This window comes from Hordeum vulgare, chromosome 3H (assembly GCF_904849725.1).
Source record: "Hordeum vulgare subsp. vulgare chromosome 3H, MorexV3_pseudomolecules_assembly, whole genome shotgun sequence".
NCBI classification, from domain to species: domain Eukaryota; kingdom Viridiplantae; phylum Streptophyta; class Magnoliopsida; order Poales; family Poaceae; genus Hordeum; species Hordeum vulgare.
Genome location: NC_058520.1, coordinates 406,931,383 through 406,942,645, shown reverse-complemented (window position 1 = coordinate 406,942,645; position 11,263 = coordinate 406,931,383).

Sequence of the window (11,263 nt, the reverse complement as noted above, 5' to 3'; positions counted from 1 at the left end):
TTCTATGGTGAAAACCCACCGACCGTCGTAGTCTTCAAATGTTATTGGTTTGAGCCGAGGGAGACTAGAAGGACTCATGAACATATAGGACTAGTGGAAATCAACCAAAACACCCAGTTAGATGTTCCCGATGTCTATATTACGGCTCAACACGCAACACAAGTTTTCTATCTACCGTGGGCCTGCCAAACTGATCCAAATCTCAAAGGTTGGGATGTCGTTTATGAAGTGCCACCACATATTAGACCACCTACCCTCAATGAAGAGGATTATGAACCTTAAATTAACCCAGAGACATATGAAGGAGAATTCTTCCAAGAAACACGTATGTCCAAGAAACGTTTCAAGAACTGCTCTACTTCACCCCAGAACATTGAAGTAGACAGCGACAGTGAATCCGTCTTAACCCCTGAGCCCGAACAGGAAGAGCCGGAAGAAGAAGAGGTTACTGCTGTGGATGACCTCCCACTTCTTGACCAATTACATAATGGTGGCCTTCCACATGTTCTTCCCGATAGTGATGATGATGATGCATTTATTGATGATAGTGATGATCATGATGCATTTATTGACCCCGAAGCATATATAGACGAGCACCATTGTTATTAGTTCATGTCGGGTATTCAACTATTACTATATATAAATTTTGAGTTCATGTTAGGTATTCAATTTTTATTAATCATGTTGGTATTTTTGACGATGATACACTTAAATTATATTCATTTTATTACTCATGTTGGTATTTATCTTGTACTAATTTTATTTACTCTTTGTCATGACAGGTGTTGAAAGATGGTGGGAAATGGTCGAAAGCACTCCGCAGCTCCTTCTTCATCGTCAGGTGGTGGGATGGGTACTTCCATTCCCGCCTCGCCTCTTTGGAGAGCGTTGCTCTCTACTCTGCATGGAGTGGCCACTTCTTCGACTCTCGCGGCCCCCGTGAGAGGAGGTTGACCCCCCGCGAAGCCGAGAGGTACTAAAGGTATTACTCATGTTGGTATTTATGTTATACTCATGTTGGTATTTATGTTGTACTCATGTTGGTATTTATGTTGTAGGCATGTTGGTATTTATATACATTTTATTACTCATGTTGGTATTTATGTTGTACTAAAGGTACACGTGGCCGCGGGAGAGGTAGGGCGGTGGCTGCCACGCCTTCCTCGCTGCCACCCCAAGCTGATTCACCTGAGCACAGGACTTCTAGGGTGGATTCGTCTGAGGTGGTGGCTACATGGTCTCCGGTTCACGAGCCTCAGGTCGACGAGCCTTCGACCCACGAGACTCGTGTCTTAGAGGCTTCGTTCCAGGTGACTCCGCAGCAAAGAAGGGATGAGGGTACGTCCCCAGAGACCTAGTGGGATACCTGGGTTGAGCCAACTGGCCATGCCGATAGCGACGAGGAGCTGGGTTAGGGGGCTACCGTCTACCAGCGTGGTAGTTCGGGACTCTCGCTCGTGCCGGCGACCCGCGAGCAGAGGTGGTCGATTAAGACAAATGGGGACAAGTAAGTTAGTTTACTCTTATTTAACCTTTTGCCTTCACGCTTTCTCAAATATCTAATGTTTTGGCTTTAATTTGTCATACTGCACGGGTTGGATTGTTGCCAAGGGTGCCCGCAAGCCCAACAGCGTCCTTGGTGTGATTTGCCGTCAAAGCTTCCCAGGGTTTGTTACGTTGCCCGGTCGGGAGCGAGAGGTAGGAATGACCTGGGAGCACTACTTGGGTGCCCCGGCCTCGCCGGAGGTGGAGATCGATGGTGTTTTGTGCCACACGAGGGCCGACATGGTGATCCGACAGTTCTGGATAATTTCTCCTGTACACAATTATAAATCAACCATAGCTAGTTATTGTACTAATCGGTGTTGTCTCGTTTGCAGACCTACTACAGGTGTGAGGAGGGATAGGAGGAGGAGGCAACAAAGGTTATCGAAACCGAATGTCGCCGCCTACTTCAAAACTTTCGGCACGAGGCTCGGGTGCATGCTGTTCGACACTACTATGCCTCGCGGCGTATTAGGAAGGACAAGGCGAAGTGCCGCGATTCTAAGATGGAGAAGGAGCATTACATGAAGGTAATTACATATTATTAAGGCTTTGTAGTTAGTTTCTTTGATTTGGTTCTTACGCGCTCAAATTTCTCTTTAATAACTTAGGTGCCCCCGAGATGGTGTGTGGATAAGATGCATTGTTCGGAGGCCTTGGTGGATCAGTGGTGCTCCGAAACGTGGGAGGCCAGTGATACGTCATTTTACATCATGCTTTCATGTTGATATTTATCGCTTTATGGGCTGTTATATTACTTTTTGTTACCATATTTATGCCTTTTCTCTCTTATTTTGCAAGGTTTATTTGAAGAGGGAGAATTTAGGCAGCTGGAATTCTGGACTAGAAAAGGAGCAAGTCTGAGTCCTCTATTCTGCACAACTCCAAATGCCTTGAAAATTTACGTGGAATTTTTTGGGAATATATAAAAAATACTGGGGGAAAGAAGTACCAGAGGGGAGCTACCAGGGCGCCACAAGCCTGGTAGCCGCCACCCCCCTCGTGGCGGCTACAAGGCTTGTGGGCTCCCTGACGGCCCACTACCCCCCCTCTTTTGCTATATGAAGGGTTTTGTTCCAGAAAAAATCAATCGGGAGCTTTTTCGTGGTTTCGCCGCCGCCACGAGGCGGAACTTGAGCAGATCCAATCTAGAGCTCCGGCAAGACGATCCTGCCGGGGAAATTTCCCTCCCGGAGAGGGCACTCGTCGCCATCGTCATCACCAACACTCCTCTCATCGGAGGGGAGGCATCTTCATCAACATCTTCATCAACACCATCTCCACTCCAATCCCTAGTTCATCTCTTGTAACCAATCTCCGTCTCGCGACTCCGATTGGTACTTGTAAGGTTGCTAGTAGTGTTGATTACTCTTTGTAGTTGATGCTAGTTGGATTACTTGGTGGAAGAGTTTATGTTCAAATCCTTGATGCTATTCATTACACCTCTGATCATGATTATGATTATTCTTTGTGAGTAGTTACTTTTGTTCCTGAGGACATGGGATAAGTCATGTTAATACTAGTCATGTGAATTTGGTATTCGTTTGGTATTTTGATATGTTGTATGTTGTGTTTTCCTCTAGTGGTGTTATGTGAACGTCGACTACATAACACTTCACCATATTTGGGCCTAGAGGAAGGCATTGGGGAGTAGTAAGTAGATGATGGGTTGCTGGAGTGACAGAAGCTTAAACCCCAGTCTATGCGTTGCTTCGTAAGGGGCTGATTTGGATCCACTAGTTTAATGCTATGGTTAGACGTTGTCTTAATTCTTCTTTCGTAGTTGTAGATGCTTGCGAGAGGGGTTAATCATAAGTGGGATGCTTGTCCAAGTAAGGGCAGTACCCAAGCATCGATCCACCCACATATCAAACTATCAAAGTAACGAACGCGAATCACATGAACATGATGAAACTAGCATGACAAAAATTCCCGTGTGTCCTCGGGAGCGTTTTTCCTCCTATAAGACTTTGTTCAGGCTTGTCCATTGCTACAAAAGGGATTGGGCCACTTGCTGCACCGTTTCTACTACTTGTTACTTATTACTTTTTGCTTGCTACGTTTCACCTCACTACACCATCACTTGTTACCGCTACTTTCGGTGCTTGGAGTTATTACCTTGCTGAAAACTGTTTACCAGAGCCTTCTGCTCCTCGTTGGGTTTGACACTCTTACTTATCGAAAGCACTACGATTGATCCCCTATACTTGTGTGTCATCAAGACTCTTTTCTGGCGCCGTTGCCGGGGAGTGAAGCGCCTTTGGTAAGTGGAAATTGGTAAGGAAACATTTATATACTGTGCTGAAATTTATTGTCACTTGTCACTATGGAAAGGGTTCCTTTGAGGAGTTTGTTCGGGGTATCTTCACCACGAACAGAAGCACGAGGAGTTGTTCCTCAACCTGAGGTACCTACTGAAAATATCTTTTATGAAATTCCTTCGAGTATGCTTGAGAAACTGTTGGCTAATCCTTTTACAGGAGATGGATCTTCACATCCAGACTTGCATCTGATCTATGTAGATGAAGTTTGTGGTTTATTTAAGCTTGCAGGTTTGCCCGAGGATGAGGTAAATAAGAAAGTCTTTCCTTTATCTTTGAAGGATAAGGCGTTGACTTGGTATAGGCTATGTGATGATACTCGATCATGGGACTACAAGCGGTTGAAATTGGAATTTCATCAAAAGTTTTATCCAATGCATTTAGTACATCGTGATCGGAATTATATTTATAACTTTTGGCCTTGTGACAGGTAAAATATAGCTCAAGCTTGGGGGAGGCTTAAATCAATGCTATATTCATGCCCCAATCATCAGCTCTCGAGAGAAATTATCACTCAAAACTTTTATGCTCGGCTTTCTCATGAAGATCGTACCATGCTTGACACTTCTTGTACCGGTTCTTTTATGAAGAAGGATATTGATCACAAGTGGAATTTATTGGAAAGAATCAAACGTAACTCTGAAGATTGGGAGCTGGAGGATGGTAAGGAGTCAGGTATGAATTTCCAGTTTGATTGCGTTAAATCTTTTGTTGAAACAAACACCTCTAGATATTTTAGCGCTAAGTATGGACTTAACTCTGAGATAGTAGCTTCTCTATGTGAATCTTTTGCTGCTCATGTTGATCTTCCCAAAGAGAAGTGGTTTAAGTATCATCCTCCTGTAGAAAGCAACATAGTCAAAACCAATCTAGTTGAGGAGAAAGTCAATGCTTTTAGTGATCCTATTGTTCCTTGTGCCTACGCTGAGAAACCACCATACCCTGTTAGGATAAAGGATTATTCTAAAGCTCCAACTATGATACGTAGGGGTTACATTAGACCACTTGCACCCCGTGAGGAGATTAGAGTTGAACCTAGTGTTGCTATTATCAAAGATCTCTTAGACGAATACGTAGACGGGCATGTTATCAAATTCTATGAGGACTCCGCTAGAATTGCTAAACCTCATGCGAAAGACAAATACGGACGTGTAGTTGGCCAGCCGTTGTTTCTGTCAAGATAGGAGATCACTGTTACCATGGTTTATGTGATATGGGAGCTAGTGTAGACCCTTTCTCAACACTATCAATGCTCACATTGATTGCATTAAGCAGAATGTCACAGTTAGTTTCGAGGGTGTGTCTCATGAATTTAACTTCTCCAAGTTTGGAAGACAACCCCATGAAAAAGAGTCGTCTGGTAGGGATGAAATTATTGCTCTTGCCTCTATTGCCGTACCTCCTATGGATCCTTTAGAGCAATATCTGCTTGAGCATGAAAATGATATGCATATGGATGAAAGAGATGAGATAGATAAGATTGTCTTAGAACAATATCCTATTCTCAAGAATAATCTGCCTGTTGAACTGTTTGGGGATCCTCCCCCACCAAAGAGTGATCCTGTGTTCGAGCTTAAACAGTTGCCTGGTACTCTTAAGTATGCCTATCTTGATGAGAAGGAGATATATCCTCTTATTATTAGTGCTCTCCTCTCAGAGCACAAAGAGAAGAAGTTACTTAAAACTCTGAGGAAGCACCGTGCTGCTATTGGATATACTCTTGATGATCTTAAGGGTATTAGTCCCACTCTATGTCAGCACAAGATTAAAACCGATCTTGATTCTAAACCAGTTGCTGATCATCAAAGGAGATTAAATCCTAAGATGAAAGAGGTCGTTAGAAAAGAAATATTAAAGCTTCTGGAAGCAGGAATCATTTATCCTGTTGCTCATAGTGATTGGGTAAGTCCAGTACATTGTGTACCTAAGAAGGGAGGTATCACCGTTGTTCCGAATGATAAGAATGAATTAATCCCACAAAGGATTATTACTAGCTATAGGATGGTGATAGACTTCCGGAAACTGAATAAGGAAACCAGGAAAGACCATTATCCTTTGTCGTTTATCGACCAAATGCTAGAAAGGCTAACAAAACACACACACTTCTGCTTTCTAGATGGTTATTCAGGTTTCTCGCAAATACCTGTTGCACAATTTGATCAGGAGAAAACCACTTTCACCTGCCCCTTCGGTACCTTTGCTTATAGACGTATGCCTTTTGGCTTATGCAATGCACGTGCCACCTTTCAAAGATGTATGATGGCTATATTCTCTGAATTTTGTGAAAAGATTGTCGAGGTTTTCATGGATGACTTCTCCGTTTATGTGTCTTCCTTTGATGATTGCCTCAGCAACCTTGATCGAGTCTTACAGAGATGCAAAGATACCAACCTCGTCTTGAATTGGGAGAAGTGCCACTTTATTGTTAATGAAGGCATCGTCTTAGGACAGAAAATCTCTGAAAGAGGCATTGAAGTTGATAAGGCTAAGGTTGATGCAATTTTCCTAGGTCATGTTGTTTTCTATAGAAGGTTCATTAAAGACTTCTCTAAGATTTCTAGGCCTCTTACCAACCTCTTGCAGAAGGATGTTCCTTTTGTTTTTGATGAGGATTGTGAGGAAGCTTTCAAACTACTTAAGAAGGCTTTGATAACCCCACCTATTGTTCAACCACCTGACTGGAACTTGCCCTTTGAAATCATGTGCGACGCTAGTGATTATGTTGTTGGTGCTGTTCTAGGACAAAGAGTTGACAAGAAGTTGAATGTTATTCACTACGCTAGTAAAACTCTAGACAGTGCCCAAAGAAACTATGCCACTACGGAAAAGGTGTTTTTAGCAGTCGTGTTTGCATGTGAAAAGTTCAGATCTTACATAGTTGACTCCAAAGTCACTATTCACTCTGATCATGCTGCTATTAAGTACCTTATGGAGAAGAAGGACGCTAAGCCTAGGCTGATCAGGTGGGTTCTCCAGCTACAGGAATTTGATTTGCACGTCGTTGACCGAAAGGGTGCTGATAACCCTGTAGCAGATAACTTGTCCAGGCTAGAGAATGTCCTTGATGACCCACGACCTATTGATGACAACTTTCCTCATGAGCAATTAAATGTCATCTGCACTTCACATAGGGCACTGTGGTATGCCGATTACGCAAATTATATCGTAGCTAAATACATACCACCCACTTTCACCTATCAGCAAAAGAAGAAATTCTTCTTTGATTTGAGACACTACTTTTGGGATGATCCTCACCTTTCTAAGGAAGGAGTAGATGGTGTTATTAGACGTTGTGTGCCTGAACATGAACAGGGACAGATCCTGCAGAAGTTTCATTCCGAAGCCTACGGAGGACACCACGCTGGAGATAGAACTGCTCATAAGGTATTGCAATCAGGTTTCTATTGGCCCACTCTCTTTAAGGATGCCCGTAAGTTTGCCTTTTCTTGTGACGAATGCCAAAGAATAGGGAACATCAGTAAGCGTCAAGAAATGTCTATGAACTATTCACTTGTCATTGAACCATTTGATGGCTGGGGCTTTGATTATATGGGACCCTTCCCGAGTTCCAGTGGGTACACTCACATCTTAGTTGCTGTGGATTACGTCACTAAGTGGGTAGAAGCTATCCCCACTAAAAATGTTGATCACCACACCTCTATTAAGATGCTTAAAGAAGTCATTTTCCCAAGATTTGGAGTCCCTAGATATCTGATGACTGATGGCGGTTCACACTTCATTCATGGTGATTTCCGCAAGATGCTCGCTAAGAATGATGTCAACCATAGAGTTGCATCTCCGTATCATCCTCAGTCTAGTGGTCAAGTGGAGTTGAGTAATAGGGAGATCAAATTGATCTTACAAAAGACCGTCAATAGATCTCGAAAGAATTGGTCTAGCAAACTTGACGATGCCCTATGGGCTTATAGGACTGCCTATAAGAATCACATGGGCATGTCGCCGTATAAAATGGTTTACGGTAAGGCCTGTCATTTACCTCTTGAGCTAGAACACAAATCTTATTGGGCAATCAAAGAGCTCAACTTCGATTTCAAACTTGTCGGTGAGAAGCGGTTGTTTGATATCAGCTCATTAGATGAATGGAGGGTCGAGGCATACGAGAATGCCAAGTTGTTCAAGGAAAAGGTTAAGAGATGGCACGACAAACGAATACAGAAACGAGAGTTCAATGTAGGTGATTATCTCCTGCTATACAATTCTCGCTTGAGATTCTTCGCAGGCAAGCTTCTCTCTAAATGGGAAGGTCCTTACGTTATCGAGGAAGTATATCGTTCCGGTGCCATCAAAATCAATAACACGGAAGGAAATTTTCCTAGAGTAGTAAATGGGCAAAGAATCAAGCATTATATCTCCGGTACTCCCATAAATGTTGAGACCAATATCATCAATATCATAACTCCAGAGGACTACATAAGGGATGTTTATCAGCCTGTTTCAGACCCTGAAAACGAAGAGCTATCTGTTTCGGTAAGTAATTGGACTCCGAAACTTTTCTAATAGGAAATGTCCTCCCTTTTGGAATTTTTGGAAAATTAGAAAAATAAAAAGCAGTCCGAAGAGCGCACGAGGCGGCCACAAGCTTGGTAGCCGCCACCTACCCCCCTGGTGGCAGCTAGAGGGCTTGTAAGCACCTCGTGTGCCTCCCAGACTCCGTTTTCTTGCGGAGCACTCCTTCTGGTCCAAAAAAATCATTATATATACGCCCGAGGGTTTTGATCTCCGTATCGCGCAGTTTTCCTCTCTTTTCGTTTCGAGCCTGTTTCTGCGGCAGATCTAGATCATCATGACTTCCCCAAACGCTCCTAAGGACAAGATCTTCGAGAAGGTCATGAATCTCTACCTCACGGAAGTGCTGAAACACCCTCAATCTATCAAGATGAGCGAGGGGATGTTGCACATCCGTGATGTTGAGGGGCCTAAGAAGACCGGAAGCGTGGAGACGAGGCTCGAAGCAATTGAGCAACAAGTCTTCAAGTGCCAAGGGATGGTGGAGCGTGGACTCAACGCCAACCACATGATGATCACGGAGTTCACCAGCAATCACAAGATCGATGCCATTGACATTGGGAAACACCTCTCCAGGCTCTATGACAGGGTTGATCAACTTGAGGGCCAGATCTATGACCTGTAGAACCAAAATTGTGAGTATGAGTATAGATTTAAATCAATAAGGTTGGCTGCACATTTGAGGATTCTGACAACTCGTTCATCCTGCCATGATGGCGCACCTATGCCTTGGAAGACGAAGGATCAGACCACTTCAACAACTTCACCACCATCACCACCAAAGGAAGACAACTAAGCATTGGTATGTGCAATCCCCTTGGCTTTTGCCAAGCTTGGGGGAGTTGCCCTGGTATCATATCACCGTTATATCTTTTGCTTTTACCTTTGTTTTAGTTCTTTCCTTTTCAGTTTTTATTTCTTCTCTTAGAGGAATAAGTCTTTAGTGTTTAGTTTGAGTCTTTTGCTTTTGTCTCTCCCCCGATGTATTCGAGCTTGCGAGCTATATAATAAAGAGTATCTTAGTCAAGGGCTTTGCTTTATGTCGTGATCAAAAGTATGAAAAGAACGATAGCATGAAAGATCATGAGACGATCTTATGGAAAGTGATAACTTCACATATGACACGTATGATGATTGACACTTGTTGAGAATAAATCAACATAGACCTCAGTCATTATTGCCATTAATAAGAAGTAATAAGGAAAGAGAGGTTGACATATAAATATATCATCTTAGACACTTTTTACAATTGTGAGCACTCACGAAACTATTACATGCTTAGCAGTAGATGTTGGACAAGGAAGACAATATAATGAATTATGTTTGCTTGGTTCCAAATAATGTTATATGATTAGAGATCCCTTAGCATGTGAAGATTGCTTCCACCTCATATTAGCCAAACCTCCCGCACCAAGTAGAGATACTACTTGTGCATCCATAAACCTTCAACCCAGTTTTGCCATGAGAGTCCACCATACCTATTTATGGATTGAATAAGATCCTTCAAGTAAGTTGTCATCGGTGCAAGCAATAAAAATTGCTCTCTAATATGTATGATCTATTAGTGTGTGGAAAATAAGCTTTGTACGAACCTGTGATGAGGAAGACATAAAAGCAACACACTGCATAATAAAGTTCTGTATCACAGGAGGCAATATAAAGTGACGTTCCTCCGCACTAAGAGGACACGCATTCAAACCTCAAAAGCGCATGACAACCTCAGCTTCCCTCTGAGAAGGGCCTATCTTGTACCTTTAATTTTTGCCCTTGTAAGAGTCATGGTGATCTTCACCAATTCCCTATTTTTGCCTTTGTCTTGGTTACCGTCACATCCTTGGGAAAGATCTATATTCATATATCAACTTGGGGATGGGTACTTATGCTTTATTATTGTTGACTTTACCCTTGAGGTAAATAGTTAGGAGGCAAAACTATAAGCCCCTATCTTCCTCTGTGTGCAGCTGAAACTTTGATACCATGAGTACCACGTGAGTTATAACAATTGTGGAAAATAAAAGAGATGATTGAGTATGTGGGTTTGCCTTACAAGCTCTTATTTGACTCTTTTTGATGTTATGATAAATTGCAATTGCTTCAATCATTATGGACTGTTGTTCGCTAATTTTCGGTAAGGTTTTTGCTTCATACTTTGCTTTGTGAAGGAATTGTTACTTTCCCATAAGAATGTTTATGATGTATTGCTGTTCTATGTGTGATCATGATGCCCTCATGTCCGTATTATGTTTTATCGACACCTTCGTCCCTAAACATGTGGACATGTTTATGGAACTTGGTTTTCGCTTGAGGACAAGCGAGGTCCAAGCTTGGGGGAGTTGATACGTCCATTTTGCATCATGCTTTCATGTTGATATTTATCGCTTTATGGGCTGTTATATTACTTTGTGGTACCATATTTATGCCTTTTCTCTCTTATTTTGCAAGGTTTATTTGAAGCGGGAGAATTCAGGCAGCTGGAATTCTGGACTGGAAAAGGAGCAAATTTGAGTCCTCTATTCTACACAACTCCAAATGCCCTGAAAATTTACATGGAATTTTTTGGGAATATATAAAAAATACTGGGCAAAAGAAGTACCAGAGGGGAGCTACCAGGGCGCCACAAGCCTGGTAGCCGCCACCCCCCTGGTGGCGGCTACAGGGCTTGTGGGCTCCCTGACGGCCCACTGGCCCCCTATTTTGCTATATAAAGGGTTTCGTTCCAGAAAAAATCAATCGGGAGCTTTTTCGTGGTTTCGCCGCCGCCACGAGGCGGAACTTGAGCAGATCCAATCTCGAGCTCCGGCAGGACGATCCTGCCGGGGAAATTTCCCTCCCGGAGGGGGAAATCGTCGCCATCGTCATCAGCAACACTC